The following is a 19,819-nucleotide window of genomic DNA, read 5'->3' as shown; positions in this document are numbered from 1 at the left end:
AATCTTAAAAAAAAAAGCAATCAGAGGACATTGTTAATATTACAGCTGACTGAGGGCAGTGGATAACAATTGAGACAAAAAATAAACTGGTCAAAAAAACTTATAAAGCAAAACTGGAGTCTTAGAAAAGCTCCAATATCAAGGCCTGTCCAGAAAAACTCCAGCCGTTGGTTATAATGAGAACAACTTATGCGACATCGATGTAACCTGGCAGCCAAGGAGAGTGGACTGGAATGCACATGTGTGAACAATGACACTTCACCATACTAGTCAGTGGGGCAGTAGATGCCACTGACTGAGCATGTGTACCATGTGTACTTTGTGGCTATGGCATTCAAAATGACTCAGCCTGTAGAGCAATGAATCTGCATCAAATTTTGCATTAAGCTTGAACATTCCTCTATAGAAACTACTTGGATGATTTAGAAGGCCACAGCTATGAGCAACTGGTGACTGGCAGCTTCAACACAACAATGTGCCCACTCATGCATCACATCTCGTGCAGAGTTTTTTGGCAAAACATCAAATCACCCAGGTGACCCAGCACCCCCAGGCCCAGATTTGGCACCCCAAGTCTTCTGGCTTTTCCCAAAACTAAATCACCTTTGAAAAGGAAGAGATTTCAGACGGTCAATGAAGATTCAGGAAAATATGAAGAGGCAGCTCATGGCAACTGGGAGAACTATATGAGGTCCCAAGGTGCTTACTGTGAAGGGAACTGAAGCTTCATTATCCTATGTCCAATGCTTCTTCTATCTTCTTCAATAAATGTCTCTATTTTTCATATTACATGGCTGGATATCTTCTGGACAGACCTCATATAAGGAACACTCCACAGCTGAACATGCTTTCTTCTCAAGTGCACATTTTCCAGCACAGACCAGATATTAGGCCTTAAAACAAGCCTAAATAAATTTGAAAGAAATTAAATCAAACAATATGTTCTCCAAACAAAATGAAATTAGACTAGAAATAAATAAGAAGGAAATCTGGGAAATTAACAAACATGTGGAAATCAAGTAACCAACTCCTAAATAACCAACAGGTCAAAGAAAAAAACCCACATGGTTAATTATAAAATATAGCCCTGTCTGGTGTGGCTCAGTGGCTTGAGTGCTGGCCTGTGAACTGAAGGGTTGTCAGTTTGATTCCGTCAGGGCACATGCCTGGGTTGCAGGCCAGGTCCCCAGTTGGGGCACACGCAAGGAAACCATACACTGACAACTGTCCCTCTTTCTCCCTCCCTTCCCCTTGCTTTAAAAATAAATAAAAACTTTAAAATATGTTGAGGTGAATACAAAAACATAATACACCAAAACTTAAGGGATGAAATGAAAGCAATGTTTAAAGGGAAATTTATAGTTATATATACCTACATTTAAAAAAAACCCCTCAAATCAATAACCTAAACTTCTACCTAAAAAAAAAAAAACTGAAAAAGAGCAAACTACACCCAAAGCAGAGAGACGAATAAAACAAGGACTATGCCATAAATTTAAAAAAACTGAATTTAAAAATAATAGAGAAAAATCAGTAATAGTAAGTTGGGTCTTTGAAAATAGCAACAAAATTGACAAACCTTCAGCCAGGCTCACCATGAAAAAAAGACAATTATTACAATCAGGAATGAACACAGGGTCCTTACCACCGACCTTATAATAAGAAATTTTAAGTGGCAACAGGTAATCTGAATGAAATAAATTCCCAGAAAAAAACCCACAAATACTGAATCTGATCAAGACAACACAGAAAATATGAATACACCTACCACAAGTAAAGAGACTGAGGGAGTAATGAAAAAACTTCCCATAAGGTAACCCAGGACCAGATGGCTTCTCTGGTGAAATGTACCTTTAAACCAAGTGCTTAAAGAATTCATACCAATCTTTCCCAAACTCTTTCAAAAAACAGAAAAAGGAGAAACATTCACTAACTCATTTTGAGACCATTACCTTCGTAACAAAACTACACAAAATCACAGGAAACTACAGATAAATATCCCCTATGTACAGTCACAGAAATTCTACTAGTGTTTGTTTCTAGACCTACCATCTAAATCCCTCTGTCCCCTCCCAAACTGACTACTCTTCAGACCTACTTGCAAAGCCAACCTCCTTGCATCACCCTTTATCATCATCCTAAGTGGTCACTTCTCTCCTGCTCTGGATCCTCTCTTTACTATTTACCCCAACATTTTAATGGAACCCATGTCTTCTAGCAACTTCCTGCAATACAGTGCTTTTTAGCCTACTCCCTTCAGGATTTTGAAGATACTATTCCATTATTACCTACTAACGTTAGTGACTCCTGGTCTTTTTTTAGACACTCCATACCCAAGCTTTTAGAATCTCCCCTTATTTCTGGTGTCCAAAATTTCACCATCATGTACTGGAAGCATTCTGGGAGCCCTTTTGAGGTGGAAATTCACAACTTTTGTTCCATTATTCTTAAATGATTTCCTTCATTCATTTTCCTCCTATTCTGTAATACTTAATTTTCACATATTGAACTTACCAAATGTGACCTTTTATTTTACTCTACATATTTTTGTTCTGCTTTATGGTTTTCTCAATTTTATCTTCCAACCTTGCACCATGAATTTAAGTCTAAATTTTTAACTCTTGTATTGTTTCATACTCTCTATTTCCAATCCTATTTCCTGTCCTAAATGTCCAAGAGCTCACTGTTTTCTGATTGGCCTTTAGAGCATCCTTTCTTTGTTTCAAAGACACAATTATCCCCTTACTTCTAAAGATATCAGTAACTTTCTGAAGAAGTTTTTTTCTGAAATGTTTCTATTTCCTTCTTTTCTTTCATATGAAGTTACCCTCAAATGTTTGATGATCCTCAATCTCATATTTTAAAATGAAACACTCAAAAATTGCTAGAATTTCCAAGATAATAGGTGTCATTGTAGGATGATCAGTCTGGGCCATCTCCCTGGTGGATCCCCATTTGTTGTTATCTCGTCTTTTTTCCTGACTGTCTGCTTAACAGGATGAATTTTCCAATCTTTCATTCTGGGATTAGAAGCCTAACTTCCAGTATCCTCAGAACTAGTAAGGGAAAAGAGGCCAGGTTGATTCCCAGTTCAACATGTAGATTTCTACTCAATTCTCTAAGTATTTCAGTGTGAGACCCTTAAAGCCAAGCTGTGCATAGTGTTGTCAAGAGCATAGATCCTCTTTGCATCAGGTAAGAAACTTGAAGAGACCCCTTTCCTGGCACCATGTGTTGCTTTTTATTATGGACTATTTAGACAATTCTTTCAAGGTATCTGCAGCAACGAATACCTGAAACATCCCAAGACTATATATAGCACCAATTCTAGGCCTTCTCCCACTAATAAATTTTCTTATATAGTTATTTATATATCTTTGCTTTCTAGCTCCTAAAAAAAATTTTGCTTCTGTGATCAACTTTTCAGTTTTCCTTGCTGTTGACACCCTATGCCTATTTTTACAAAGTTAATTCCATTTTGATGGCAAAAAAAATATGGTATTTAATCCACCATGTTTAAATGAGTATTCATTCACCTATGAGCTTTGATGCGTCATGATGCTGTTCATTTCTAAATAGTATGAAATTTAAGCTCAAGTCCTAATAGGACACACAGTTTTAATGTTAAATTCAGTTTGGATTCAGTTAGAATCATTTTGGCTTTAACATCATTTTACTCTACTGTAGTCAAAAATATCGGCTTATACAATTTCTCTAACTTAAAATTGCAAATTCTCATTGAACCCCAAGGCACAATTTCAAAAGAATTCACAGGACTTTGAAAAGAATGTGTATTCTCTACTGGAAACAGTCTGATGTATGTCTGTTAAATAAAGCATATTGCTACTCAAATATTTGGTCGTAATTTTTACTTAATTTCTTAAATTATCCTAAAAAGACTAGTTTTATCAACTTCTCTAAAGAAACTCTATTTCATATGCTATAATGCTATTTATTTGTTTGTGTTTATCACATAAAAGTTCAAGCTGGGCCCTGACTCACATAGCTCAGCTACCTGAGCATTGTCTGGCAAACCAAAAAGTCACCAGTTCAATTCCCAGTCAGGGCACACACCTGGGTTGTGGGCCTAACCCCCAGATGGGAGTGTGTGCAAGAGGCAACCGATTAATGTTTCTCTCCCCCTCCTTCCCCCACCTCTGTAAATAATTATCTTTAAAGAAAATTAATCATAGCTTTTTTTTTTTAAGTTCAAGCTGGATACTGTTCAGTAGCCCTAATTTTTTTATTAAAATTTTTTTTCAACTCTAAAGTTTTGTCCTAGAGAGGTTTTAGCCTTTGATGTCAATGAAACTTGCAAGCTGTAGTAGTATTTTTGCCACTCTTTTATTTTCAATGTGTCATTTTCACTTACATAAAATTCATAAAACCACACAGTAAGAATTTTTAATCCAATTTGAAAAGGTGAGCAAGGAAATCAATTCCAGTTAAATTAAGCAAAACCTACTGGAAAACTACCAGGTAGTCAAATGATAGGAAATTGGTGAACAGAACCTGGAAAATAAGATGAACCAGTAAGTTAAGCAAGTCACACCACACTAAAAGACATCTACTTAGAATAGCATTTGTATTACTGTTAATGATGCTGCCCCATTAAGACATTCACTCACATAGCACAAGAATATTGGTTACACCACAGCTGCTAAAGTTATCTCCATCTTTTCCACCTCTCTGCTGTGTGAGCTCTTTCAGCAGGATCAATGTACATGGAAGTCAATTTGGTTTCCTAGTCCCCATCCCCTTCAAATTGCTCCCTCTCCTCATGCATGTAGTGATTTTTCATTATTTTAGCTTGCAGAGCAGAGACCCAAGGCAGCATACTCAGGTGGGGATCCATCTATTTACAGGAAGTGTTCAGCACAAATATGTATAAACAGGACACTATTTAAGAAACAGGTTCAGGGCAGAGCTTTCAGGCAAGCTTCCTATTACCATACCACTAGTTCATGAGGATAATCAGAGAGCAGGAGATAGTTCTGCAGTCATCCTTTCTCACCCATACTGTCTATACAAAAACCCCAAGTTTCAGAGATGTGGATGAAATCTGTTTTCCAAGTAACAATATGGGACAACCTACTGTTTTGCTTTAGCTAATTTGCTTCCACAGGTAACTCGGATAGAGACAAAATGCACCTATTTTACCACATTGCCAGAAACTTCACTAACTTCTTTATAAACTGAAGAAGTTGAAGTTTATAAATAGAATATTCTCTATTAACTGTGAGAATAGTTAAAATGTAAACTTATCATAAAATGAGACTGACACACTATCTTACAATTCTAAGAATCTATTAAACTCCCAAACACTGTTGTATTTACTTATTCTAAAAAAGGCAGTAAAAGATTCTTTAAATTATATTACTTCTGCAATTTTTTCATATTTTCCTAATACTTCTATTTTTTATAAGGAATACTATACATTCAATTTAAGAATTTTTTAGAACTCCACTTAAAAAAACTTAAGACAATAAATGTTAAAAAAATACTACTGCCCATAAGAAACTGTGTTTGTGATTTTTCCCTCTATAAAAGTTTTCAATTATTCCTAAATTTTAAAACAAGTAACTATTTTAAAACACATTTAAATATTGGTAGTCCAGATTACTAATTTTTATTATCTCCCATTTTCCCAACTCTTATACCAATTAGAATGTCTCTGAAACCATGGCTAAAATATACCATTATAATTCAAAATACTGTACTACTGTTACAAGGTCTTCTCAATATTCATTTTGAATACTTTTAAGTTCAAAATACTAGCAATTCAGAAAATACCACTATGTCATAACTTGAGTTTTACTTAGTTTTCAAATCACACTTAAAATAACTCATCAGTTTTTTTATAGAACAAGGCAGATGTACCTCAATTAGTGTTAATAATTTACTTGTAGACCTGGCCAAGTGGGTCATTTGGTTGGAGCATTGTCCTGTACAACAGAAGACTGCAGATTTTGATCCCTGGTCAGGGCACACACCTAGGTCACACGTTCAATTACTTGTTGGGGCACATAATGGGAAGCAACTAATTGATGTTTCTCTCTCCCCCCTTTTCTCTCTCTCAAATAAATTTTTTTTAAACATTAAAAAATAATTTACTTGCAAATGGTGTCCAAGTATATTTATTTTCAATACCCTAAGACAGAATTGTTCCATTCTTACTTTAATTTTGCACTACACACTTAAAAGGCATATATTTCACCTTTATTTTAAAACTACCATCCTACTCTTAAAATAACCCAAAACAATAACCTTAATTGGCCTTTCTCACTTCAATCTTCTCTCCAATCTTGTATCTGGCTGCTAATTTTCTCATTTTTCTTGAATTTCTGTTCAATGACCTTTAGTAAAACTCCTTATTTATAATTTCTAATCCAAACTTCTTTAGATTCCTCCAGCTTAGGTCACAATCTTATCAACTTTATTTTCATTAAATTTATTTAAAATAGACTCTACTTCAAACAAAGAAAATGCCTGCATTTCACAATTCTCGACATGCCCTCCCCCTAGATGATATTCCCTTCCCTCTCACCAATCTATACAGACCACTTTTGCAAAATGTATGTAAAGTATTACCTTTGCCAAGAAGCTTTATTAATTCAGTCTTACTATATATCATGCATATTATTTTATATCAGCTCAGTAATTTAAATGTTTTCTGTTAAGTGCTCATCTAAGATCATGAGATCTTTGGAGCAGGAACCATATTGTTTGCTGTGTATATCTGCATTTTTACCCTAATAAATGAATTTGTATAACTAATGCAAAACAAGCAAAGGTTAGAGAAAATACAACCAGATAAACAAAGTTTTTCTGAAGACAAAAAAAAATCGAATCTCCCAAAACTCAAATATATCACTCATTTTTGTCAAAACAACACAAAAACATAGAACATACCTTTAAGTGTATTTTTTCTACATAAAGCCATCTCTTAAAGCTGTTAATAGCATTCTAATTGGTTTTTTAATTTTTGAAATCCAATCCCCAAAAAGGTATCATTTAAAGTCTTAATATATTGTAGATAACGTATTTTTCAATGTCTAATCTAACCAATTTTGATTTAGCCTTCTATACATGTCAAATATAAAACCTATATTAAAAAAGCTGACATGAGGTTTTATTTCAAGACAACTATTAAAGTTCTTGGAACAAGAGTATATATATTAAACAAACTTACTACAAATTCAAAAAACACAAAACTTCTTTATATATTTGCTTTCATAATCCAAATGTTAACGAGAAAGTATTTTCATGTCCATTTCTGCACAATTAATAAATCTATTCTTCAAAGTTAGGCATACTGGAATAAAGATACATATATTCATTGTTATATACTTTTTTTTAAAGATTTTATTTATTTATCTTTAGAGAGGGAAGGGAGGGAGGGAGGGAGAGAGAGAGAGAGAGAAACATCAATGTGCGGTTGCTGGGGGTCATGGCCTGCAACCCAGGCATGTACCCTGACTGGGAAATGAACCCTCAACACTTTGGTCCGCAGCCCGCGCTCAATCCACTGAGCTACACCAGCCAGGGCGTACTTTTAATAACATATATTTCAGGAAAAAAAATCCTTCTCCTGAAAGTACTTATTTTTACACTAAAATAAAGCTTCCGCTCCTCAATAATTATGAAAAACAATGCTGTAACCATTATTTCCATTTGAAAAATAAAACTGATTAAAGCACTAGAAATAAAAATCATAATTCCATTTCAGTTTGCATTTTATAAAGTGTCCTTCATGGATATTAGCCTTTTGTGCAACTATCATTAAGGTACAATCTAGTTCTTTACTCATAAGAAATGTCAAAATCTTTCTGGTTGAGGGCGGATACTTACCTGTAAACATAACATACATCAATTTACTCCTACCCCTACAATCACAATCAGAAATACTCAAATACCTTATTAAATAACCTGAAATGCCTGAAAGTTAACTTACATAATGCCTAGAAACTACTATTAAAGAGGTTCCAAAAGACATCTATATAAGGAGGCAATCCAAGCCCTCCTCTACCTGCTTCTTGGCTATATGCCTAGAGAATACTGTAATAAAAGCAAGCCCGACAACTGTATTATCTGTGTAAGCAATTTTAGTCTCTACATACTACTAAACAAATTTTCTAGCCATAAAGCTAACCTCTAAAGGGTTACTATTCATGAAAACTAAGAAACATCTCTCTAGTCTTCACATAAACAACACTGGAAAAAAAAAAACAGAAGGGCCACAGTACCAACTACCTATCACCTGATTTATATCCAAATTCACACCATGACGAACAAGGGCAGAAAATAGACAAATTAGAATCAGTTCTCATTACCCTTGAAAAGGAGGACAAAATATGCCATAAGCAAGTTAAAAAATAAGCCAAACTTATTTATAATGGAGGTCAGGATAATGGTTCTTTTTTTAAAGGGGAATTAATAGAAGGCACAAGGCACCTTTTTCTGTGTAGAAAACATTACATTATCTTGATGGGAATGGAAGGTACCTGGGTATTTTTATATGTAAAATTTCACTGAGCTGTACTCATAAAATCTGTGCACTTCTCTGCACGTAAACTGTATCTAAATAAAACATTAAAAAACAAGTCATCAGTAATGGTCAAATCTAAAAACCTTATCTCAGTTCTCGTCTTCATCATATTGCTAACACAGAACACAAATATTCCCTTAAAAGCAACTCTTTTTAGAAAATCCACAAGGCTTTTTTAGTATTATTCCAGAATTTTTATTTTGCACTTATTAATTCACAAATATGAATTCAATATTCATTCAAGTGTTCACGAACAGGACATGGATTAGGCACCCTCCAACATTCTCTCTCTCTCTCTCTCTCTCTCTCTCTCTCTCTCACTCACTCTTACTCTCTCACACACACACACACACCACCCCCATACAAACCAAATTCCCTAAGCTGGATTCAAGTCACTCTATTATCTAGTTTCAAATTGTATCTCCCACTTAAATGCCCACCACTTTGTAGGAGTGTTCTTCTCCAGCATATTCTTTTCTCAGCTATACTTTATCCAATTTTTAATCCTTTCTCCATTCTTGTATAGAATGTTCTATAATCTGCACTGTTCAATATAGTATATATGACTACGAAGCACTTAGAGTCTAGCACTTGAGTTGAGGTGTGCCTTAAGAAACACACACTGGACCCTGGCAGGTGTGGCTCAGTTGGTTGGGTGTCGTCCTGCAAAGCGAAGGAGTTGCCAGTTCGATTCCTGGTCAGGGCACATGCCTGGGTTGCAGGTTCAGTCCCTGGATGGGGCGCGTGCGATAGGCAGCCGATAGATGTTTCTCTCTCACATCGATGTTTCTCTCCCTCTCTTTCTCCCTCCCTTACCCTCTCTCTAAAAAGAAATAAATAAAATCTTTTTAACACACACACACACACACACACACACACACACACACTGGATTCTGAAGACATGGTATAGGACAAAAAGTAAAATATCTCAATCATGTTAACATATTGAAATGTTTTAAATATACTACATTAAGTAAAATACATTAATAGAATTACTTTTACTATTTCTTTTTATTTTTTAATGTAGATATAGAAAATTTTAAACCACATTTGTGACATATCTCTTTGGGCAGTGCTGACCTATACATCTATTTATAAATGCCCCACAAATTATCTTTTAGTGTATGTCATCCACCCAATGAGAGTGTAAAAATTCAGTATTAAACTTTCTTCCTTTCATACAGTTGATTAAATTAGGAATTACTAATAATCACTAAACAGGATTTAAGTGCCTATTTAATATAACTTTTGAAAGATTTTTGACAAAGAAAGCTTAAGGCATTTCAAAGTGTAAAAATACAAGAAAAGTTCTGTTTTCATACAGGCTATAAATTGAAAATGCCATCTCCATTTACACATATCAAATCTGAGTTAATGTCCCACCAGAAAGGATAGATAGTATTATTAAACCAGTAGCAGTTCTAATCCCAGAGTATTAGTTCTGATAAAGCTGGATTATTTTTCATCTTAGTCACCCAGTAAAAAAAAAGGCGGTTTCCATTTTAACCAATATCACCATACCAACGTCCAGCAGCCAAGACAAAGAGTCTTTATATGGTGGTCTGAATAAACAGTGTGGGCAGTAAGACACAACTTGAAATGATGATAGGCAAAAAAAATGTGTATTAAGTTTTTAAGTAAGAGATAAAACTTATAAATTATATAATTAAGTAAAAACAACAATTTTCAAATGGTGTGTCACGGAAGGCACACTGGTATTCCGCAAGAGGCACACTGGTGTGCCACAAGAATTTTTGAAACATGCAACACCTGACTATCTAGTAAGGGGCACTGACCTCTTTTCCCTTAATTTAAGTCAAATAAAAAATATGACAATAGCCAACCCAATAGCTGTACAGTGTAAATGAATCAAAGTTATACCCGTTTTTTTTTGCCAGATCAGCAAAAACTGTATTTTTTGGTGAGCTGCAGAATTTTAGTAATTAGTTTATGTGCACCATGAGATGAAAAGGGTTGAAAATCCCTGGAGTAAAGGATAGATACACAGAAAGGATAGGAAAGCAGAACAAAAGTCTCATATGTAGAATCAAGATACACCTAGATTTAAACTCGGCTGCTCTACTATTTATTATCTTTGTGACCTGAGTCTGAGTTTGTTTCCTTTCATGTAAAATGGGAATATATGTATACATCACAGTATTACTGGAAGGAACACCCACGGATGCTTAATTAATGTCAGTTTTATCTCCTTTTCCTTTAATACTAATGATTATATGATGGTGATTAGATTAAGATTAGAGTGAAATTTTCCCCCTTCATTTTCCAAACTGCTGAAAATACTTTTTAAGCAAATATGAAACTTCTAGTGTTTCATATTCACATCCATCATGTGAACTTAAAATTACTTTTACTACTGCCTTTTACAATTTTTTAAAAACGACCTAATATTTGTGTTGGTAGTAGGGCAGCTAGACAGTAGAAGAAAATTAAGGGGGAAATAAATTTAAGACCATACCAGCACAGATACATTCAAACTAAAGAAAAGCATGGAGAGAAAAATGGCAAAAGGAAATGATGTTTGGGAAAATTCCCAATTCACACTAAGCATGAAAAAACAGTATTTCTCTCCCCAATCTAGCTACTGTTGAAGCTACTTCTCACTCTCGTCCATATGTACATTACATATAAATACACATAGCCACACACTCTTTTCTCTCTACTGAGAAATGGTCACCATCATCCTCATGATCAAAGATTTAAAGGATGAAGAAATTTAGGATGTTGTAACAAAGATAAACTAACACACTGGTTGGAAAATAACTTCACTAAATAAAATGTACTCATTCCCCAGCACATTTATTCATCAGCTGACGGTCATAAAAGGGAATGTGTCCCTAAAATACTGAATTGCTAAAACTGGAGAAGGCAGTGTGATACCTACCTGACTTCCTTTATAACAACCTTGCCTTTGTAGACAGGAGTCTAAAAATGAAACATTGGCAAAAGTATACAAATTCAAATCACTCTCAGGTGAAAATTGCAAGTTACTGTAGAAAAATAATTAAACAACAGTAATAATTATTATTACTCTAAAAGATGACATATACTTAGCATTCATTTTGTACCAGAAAGCTAAGGACTTTATATGAATTACATACATTGTATTATCATTAAATCCACTTGCTTAGTGCTCACTCACAGAGCTAGATTTTAGACCCACCAATTTTACTTTAAGGCTTACACTTTTAAACCTTATTTCATCCTGCCTCTTTATTTATATATAATTATAAATGCAACTCTCATTTTCTGTGTGTGTAAACACACACATATGTATGTTTGTGAGTCTATGTGTATAATATTTGGTAAGTGACAAGTAAGCAACAGGCAATGAATTCCTACTTTGGCAAGGTTTTACCCACATACACAAATCACTCAACAATTGGAAATCACCCCTCCCCAATAAATGGTGTTTTTTATAAGTACTAATTATATTTGACATCTTCCTCAAGAAACTGATGAAAAAGATATGCATTGAGCTTTCGAGTAAAAGGATAAACTCTATGAAAGGATAAAAATGTTAATCTTTAAAAAATTTGATAATTGATAAAATACAGATAAATATACTTTGTAGACTATGAATTACTTTAATCCTAACACTTTATTAGTTTTTTTTTATTTTTAATTACCTGTTTGGCTCATAACATTTAAGTTTCCAAACTCTGTACAGGAAACTTAGAGGCTGTATTTTCAACTTCAATACATAGGCAAAAGGCAATACCTATAATCTGTATCTCTGCAACCAAATTCAACTGTACCACAATCTCAATTTAACAGACTTAAATTTCAAGAAACAAATCACATCTGTACTTTTCACAGTTACTTACAAGATCACAGTTCCTAGAATCCCAAATAAAATGGAAAAGCTACAGCTTGTAGACAGAGTATTAGAAAAACAATTAGTAGAGGGAGAATATAAAGGAAATCTTTTAGAGACAACAATCTTAATCCAATCTTGCTTTCCCCCCATTCAAGAGAAATGTGCACTGCTACTGCTTCTGCCCTGGCATGAAGTCCTTTGCTTTTCTCCTCCTGGAAAGTTACTCACAAGACTTTTGCTTTTCTTGCTAACATCTCTCAATTACCAAAGGATGTCCTAAATTTAAAAGGAAAGCATACCATCTCTCCATAATCATGTAAAAGTTTCTGATAAAATCAAAGAGGACAGTAACTCCACAGTTCAACTTTGGAAGATCTAAGAAAAAAATTAAACATGAGAGCAACTGAGGCCCTTTTTTCATGGAGACTCCATTTCCCTGAAGAAAAGACTATTTGTTGAATTTGGTGTTCTACCTTCTGAGTCTCAAGTGACCTTTGTGGTTTTGTTTTGTTTTAAAAATGGCAAGGAAGAGAAATACTTGAGCCAACCAGCAGGGTGAGCCAGTGCTAGAATCAGTTTGATTATTCTCAATTCTCTCAAAATTCAATTGTGTAAATGGTGCACACCATTGAAAGCAGCATTCCCCTCTAATAAACCTGAATTAAAAGACACTACTTCTAGAACTGCTTCAGTTAATGATATATCTCATTAACTTTGTGCAGTATTTACAGATTCTCTACATAAAAACACTACACCAGGTTAATAAATGTAAAAACATTAGAGCTTATTTGAATATCTATCCAAAATATTATAGTAGCTATCTTTTATTGTTTTATTTTATAGGGCTATCAATTTTTTTAAAAATTAAGAACTTTTTTTAAAAAGGACTCCTAAAATTAGTGTTCTATAAAAAAATAGGGCTACATAATTCAACATATGAATTTCTACATTTGGTGAACTACGGCTGCTTTAAGATCTGCCTGCAAAGCTGTTATGAGAAAAACATTCCTACAAGACTAAGACCCACTCTTTTCCTTTGGAATCACAACCTGAGAGTCTAAATAGTAACTCGAAACACTAACAGTGTATTTAGGAGAGAAAGGTGAACCTGATTTTTTCTGACAACTAATTTCTCTAAATTGCAGGTAACCCCCAGTCGCTTTTAGTGGCTGTCCTTCAGTCATTCTTTTCTCCTCCTGCTACCCAACACTCTCCATTCAACCACAAAAAAACTCTCCCTTGTATAACCTGAATGACAAATGAAACCTGCAAAATATGTTAAGCTTTGCAGGTGATGAACTCACTTTATAACTACAAATAATCTGGCAGTATTCCCAATTATCACAAGGCTAGCATGTAATTAAATCTACTCACATATGGTTAAAAAATTTTTTAAATAGCTTATCTACTTTCTTAGAAAAGTCAGTAATTTAAATGCACCTTAAATGACCATAAAAGCTTTAAAACCTAAAAACAACTGTTTTTGCTTAATGTGATACTCAAAGTTAAAGATAACTCTCGTGTCCCACCATAAATGATTTCACTACTTGTTGAATTTCTTAACAGATCTTACAGATCTACCACTCCATAGCAGTAATTAGTCTTAAGTTGTTTTTAACTAGGGCCAAAGTGGCATGTCCATTTACACAAAATGCTATTACAAAACACAAGGCACTAGCACCACTGTTTTCAGCATCTAATTTCTTATGTAATAACTGATAGTAATGATAGTTATTTCAAACTCCTCAAAAGAACTTCATCAAGCTACGTGTTTGCTTTTTAAGTTCAGGGTCAAAACTGCTTTTTGAAAACCCCAAAATTCAAAAATATTGCTCTAGGGGTGTCCAACCTGCGGCCCCTAGGCGGTATGTATCCAGGATGGTTATGAATGCGACCGAGCACAAAATCATATAATTTCTTAAAATATTATGAGATTTTTTGTGTGTGATTACATGTCACAATGTATTTAATGTGTGGCCCAAGACAACTTTTCTTCCTGTGTGGCCCAGACACCAAAAGCGTGGACAGCCCTGCAAAATACCTGAAATGTCTGTTATCTGGTATCTGAATGCTTCACTGAAAATCATTTTAAAAACTAAGTCATCTCATGTTATACAAGTTTTTAACTTAGTCTCACATAAGTTCTCATTAATATAATGGTATCTAATTAACAGGTATTCTCAAACACACTCCCTTGTTTTATTTAACTAATAGATCCAGACAGTTGTCTTCTCATCCCAGCAACATATCCAAAGAAAAGAGTAATGGGAAAGAAGCTAAGAGGCAATTTTCCATTATGCCACTAAAAATCATCTCTGACCCTTAATATAGCATAAAAGACTAATTGTTGTGAGATTCCTTCTACTCTAAAACTGTATGATTCAGTAATACATTTTGCCAATGTTAATATAACTCCTATTCATTAATGCAAGATTCTTCTGTTAGGAGAAAAGCTAACAGGGAAAATCTAGGGGGGAGAGAAAAGAAAAAGTTTTCGGTAAAACTGAAAAGTTTCCATTTTAATTTGAACTTTAGTGACTGCAATGTGTTTGAGTATCCTTTCAATCATTTTAATTATTTTAATTTGTTAATGTGCCTGGCCAAAAGATTGTTTTCTAATTTTGTACTTAGAATATTAGTTAATACCAATATACAAAGTACAGTGTAGCCATAAGTGCAGTATAACTTTAAATCGTTAGAAATTCTAAAACTTACACTGCCATGACTTTAACAGCAATATACACATATCATTTTATTAATATTAGTCAAGCATTCATGTTTCACCTATAAAATAGTTCTAAATTATTTCTTTATAAAAACTAATCTTTTCTCACCAAACCTACCAAGGAATATTGCAGCCATCAAATTCCCTGGATACTTACACATGGCACTGAAGGCAAACAGCCAGACAGATTCCTTTCTTTGAGCAATATGAGTTGTCTATTTTTTTGAAATGTTTTCCTTTTTGTAGGACAAAAAAAATACCTAACTAAACTACTGCAGCCAGGCTCCATTCTATTAAAGCAAACCTAATCTATCATCCAGATGCAACAAGCCTGGCATTAGTCAGGACTGGCCAGAATAGACGGTGTTTTGGTATTTCTGTTGAAATTATTAATTGGTATACAAAAGAGGGCCATCATTCAGGCCCCCAACTGTGTTTATTCCTTCTTGAGTACTTCTTAATGATCACATAAAATTTTAAGTCTAAACATAAAAAGTTTTGTAACAACTAAATTTATGGCAATATTACTTAAAACAGTTCAAGAAAAGTTTTCCACTAATGTTGCTAAACCATGGATGCATCCCAACACGAGAGTCGTCTGCGGAAGTCTCGTAACAAGAAACCTTTAGCTCCACCACCTAAGTTTCCAATCACTGAGAAGGAAGGGTCTGGGACAACTCATCTTCAGGTTCACGGGAGAAGTGGAGCACACCTGCTTTCCTCTGGCAGAGATTAAGCTCCCAGGGACACAAAGGCCAGGGAATCAGACCTAGAGAAGCAAAAAGCTTTAGCTGGAAACCCACCAAGCCCCTGGCAACCCAAACACTTTGAGCCATTTACCTCTTGCTGTTACTTCCCGGGCACCTAGCGGCATGAGATCTTGTAGAATGGGGGGGAGGGGAGGACTATGCGGTCCTGGTCCCACGTTAGGGGAAGGATGTGTACAGTTAACGCCAGAGCTGGTGCTTCTGATCAAGCCCTAGCAGCTCGCAGAGAGGGGCTGGTACTGCTCTCGGACTGCCCCGTTACTCAGTGCGTTGCAATGGCGACCGCCAGGCTTCCCAAGCCGCCAGGGCCCGGGCCAGATCTCGGCCCTTTCCCCCTACTGCTCACTGGCTGGTCGGCTTCATGTGACTAAACAAAACCCCCAAGTCTAGAGCCCAGCTCAGCCCCTTTGTGTCCGCTACCGGATCCTCAGACGCCGCCGTTGAAAGATCCTCCCCCCACTGCCTCCGCCGAGTCCCGCCCCGAGGCGGTGGCCGCCTCTCAACTCAGGCTCCGAGGCCCCCCGCGGCCGCCGCCTCCCCGAACCCGGGTCCCGGGCTCCTTGTGTAGCACCAACTCCGCCTCCTCCGCTGCCGCCGCCATCTTAGCCTGTGCGGCAAAATGCGTCCTTTCGGATGGTTGGGACCCAGCCTAGGGCGTAGCTCCTCGGGCCCAAGCGCCAAAGGCCGCGTCCCCGAACTTCTTCCGCCACCCTCAGTCCCGCCGCCGCCACAGCCCAAAGGCCCAAAACCCACTCCGGCCCCAGCGAATCCGACCAAATAACCCTGAAACTCACAGTTTGGTGCCGTGTGCGTCAAACCGGGGCGACGTTGGGAGCGCGCGGCGTCCCCGCGTCACACGCCGCTCTGTACGCTACTCGGCTCCTACGGCCCCCCTCCGCGCCCCGCTTTTCGCCTCCGGCCCCGGTTCTCACGGCGCAGGCGCGCGGCTTTCCCGCCTCTACCGAGCTGAGGGCCGCGGGGGTGGCCAGTGAAAAGCTCGTGGGCAGCTTCAAGGTGGAGGAGCGTCAGGGCCAATTAGAGAAACAGGGCAGCAGAAACAGTGGACCTCTGTTGTCGGGTGCCAGAAGGCAAACAAGGTCACCTCCCCCAACGCTGACCTAATCTCTCTCAAGGAGGTTCCCGCCCCAAAGTAGGCACGCTCCAAATATGGTGGTGCCCAAACTCTGCAAGACCCACATACTTATGCAAGCCTAGGCCCTTTAAGGTGGAACAGACCAATATTTGATTTCCACAATTACTAACGAGCCAAGATTCCTTTGCCTTTCCTACTCTTTAGGAAAAAAACTGAAGAACTCAAGATTGCCAGTTATAATTGTAGAGTAAAGGCAGAGGAAAGTTTTTGAATCTGAAGGAGACCAAATCTGGGAGATGATGGCTATCGAAAGCATCAAATGTGGCATCCAAGTTATCAGAACAGCCTACCCTAAAAGGTGCCCTGGGTTTGGTCCAATTGATTTTGCCATGACACTTTCTCCTGGCATTACTGTAGGTCCCATGAGTCTCTAAATTAAAGTTATATAAGAAGTACCTGAGATTGGTTAACCCTTCAAAGAATCAGTAGCTCCCAAGAGAGTTCTGGGAAGTCTTCCTTTTTACCAAAGATCCACTGCAGAAGTCTGAAGGCAGAGCTTCACACTTTGAGAAACACTGATTAGGGGCTATTGTCTTTGTCTTTGAACTGAACAAACAAAAGTTGGTAACATGTTTGACATGCACCAAAAGTTCCTGCAGAATCTACTAGTCCTGCCTTAATAAATTCTTTGGCTTTTCTGAATTTGTTTTCCCATTTTTTTAAAAAAAAGTGCTTTTTTTTTTTTTAGTTTAGCAGCTATCATGTGTTCCTCCGAATCCTCAAGATGTTATTGGCATTCAGAGGAATACACTATAATTGCACTTATTTGAGAAGAATGAGAAGCATTCTCTTTCCCACAGGATGGTGACTTCACCATCATCATTAGCAAAAATAGATATCAAACAACACATGTTTATACTTGTTTCATTAGATAATAATAGCTAGCACTTTTGAGCTCCTACTTTGTACCAAGCAATATTTAACTTATTTAATTTCACAACCTAATGAGGCAAAGAGAGGATAGGTAATTTTCTTTTTAATCATTTTTATTTTCAATTATAGTTGACATACACTATTGTATTAGTTGCAGGTGTCCACCCTAGTGATTAAACATTATATAACTGATCAACCTGATAAATCACCAATCTGACGTAATACATGGTTATTAAAATATTATTGACTACATTTCCTATGCTGTATGTTACATCCACAAGACTATTCCATAACAACTAATTTGTACTTCTTAAATGCCTTCACCTTTTTTGCCCATATCCTCAACCCTCCTCCCATCTGGCAACCTTCAAAATATTCTCTGGACCTATGAGTCTGTTCTGTTCTGCTTGTTCATTTATCTCTCTTTTTTTTAGATTCAATTGTTAATAGGTGAACATTTATTGCCATTTTATTCATATTTTTTGTTTTCTTCTTCTTCCTCTTCTTCTTCTTCTTTCTTCTTTCTTCTTCTTCAAGAAAACCCTGTAATATTTCATATAATACCCATTTGGTGGTGATGAACTTTAGCTGTTTTTTGCCTGGAAAGCTCTTTATCTGTCCTTCGCTTCTAAATGATAGCTTTGATGGATAATCTTGGTTGTAGGTCCCTGCTTTTTGTTACTGTAAATATTTCTTGCCAAACCCTTCTGACCTGCAAAGTTTCTGTTCAGAAATCACCTGGAAGTCGTATGGAAGTTCCCTTGTAGATAACTAACTGCTTTTCTCGTGCTGTTTATAAGATTCTCTGTCTTTAACTTTTGCATTTTAATTATGATGTGTCTTGGTGTGAACCTCTTTAGGTTCATCTTGTTTAGGGCTCTGTGCATCCTGGGCTTGTATGTATATTTCCTTACCAAGTTAGGGAAGTTTTCTCTCACTATTTTTTCAAATAGGTTTTCAATTTCTTGCTCTCTCTCTTCCTTCCAGCACCCCCATGCCCATGATGTGAATGTTGGCATGCTTGAAGTTGTTCTAGTTGCCCCTTACACGATCCTCATTTTTTTTTAATTTTTTACTTCTTGTTGTTCTGGTTGGGTGCTTTATGCTTCCTTATATTCCAAATCACTGATTTGATCTTGGCTTTATCTACTCTACTGTTGATTCCCTGTAAATTATTCTTCATTTCAGTTAATACTTGACTCATTTTTGACTGGTCTTTTTTATGATACAGATGTTCTCATTAAGTTCATTGCGCACCCTTATAACCAGTGGGTGTTTTTGTTTGTGTTTGTTTTTTAAGTTGTTTTTTAATTGTTTTTATTGTTGTTCTATTACAGTTGTCCCAATTTTCCCCCATTGCTGTCTCCTGCCCCACCCACCTCCCACTCCTACAGTCAATCCCCACCCTGTTGTCCGTGTCCATGGGTCATTTATACCTGTTTGTTGACAAGACCCTTCCTCTTCTTTCCTTCCTTATCCCTTTCCCCACTCCCTTGTGGTCACTGTCAGTCTGTTCCTTGTTTCCACACCTCTGGTTCTATTTTGCTTATTTGTTTGTTTTGTTTATCAGGTTCCTCTTATAGATGAGATCATATGGTATTTGTCTTTCATGGCCTGGCTTATTTTACTTAGCCTAATACTTTCCATTTCCATCCATGCTATCTCAAAAGGTAGGAGTTCCTTCTTTCTTTCTGCTGCACAGTGTTCTTTTGTGTAAATGTACTATTATTTTTTGATCCACTCATTTACTGATGGACACTTAAACTATTTCCAGTACTTGGCTATTGTAAATAATGCTGCTATGAACATAGGGGTGCTTAGGTTCTTTTGAATTGATGTTTTAGGATTATTGGTGTATAATCCCAGCAGTGAAACTGCTGGATCAAAAGACAGTTCCATTTTTAGTTTTTTGAGG

General features: G+C 36.4%; 1 protein-coding gene across 4 annotated transcripts in view; it reads right to left on the bottom strand.

Annotated features, from left to right (window-relative positions):
- Positions 1-16,960, bottom strand: part of ZNF644 (zinc finger protein 644) — a 96,624-nt gene extending 79,664 nt beyond the window's left edge. For 2 of the 4 annotated variants that reach the window (XM_045846997.1, XM_045846996.1), the window contains exons 1-2: positions 16,673-16,960; positions 708-905 (exon numbers count right to left, since the gene is read on the bottom strand). The gene's annotated coding sequence lies outside the window, so the exon portion shown is untranslated. Of the gene's footprint in view, positions 1-603; positions 906-16,672 lie in introns of all 4 variants that reach the window. The other 2 variants (XM_045846995.1, XM_045846999.1) reach the window with 2 other exon arrangements.
- Positions 16,961-19,819: the final 2,859 nt, after the last annotated feature.

Source organism: Phyllostomus hastatus, unplaced genomic scaffold (genome assembly GCF_019186645.2).
Source record: "Phyllostomus hastatus isolate PE091 unplaced genomic scaffold, TTU_PhHast_1.1 phas_contig_524, whole genome shotgun sequence".
Lineage (NCBI taxonomy): Eukaryota > Metazoa > Chordata > Mammalia > Chiroptera > Phyllostomidae > Phyllostomus > Phyllostomus hastatus.
This window is presented reverse-complemented; position numbering and strand designations above follow the sequence as displayed.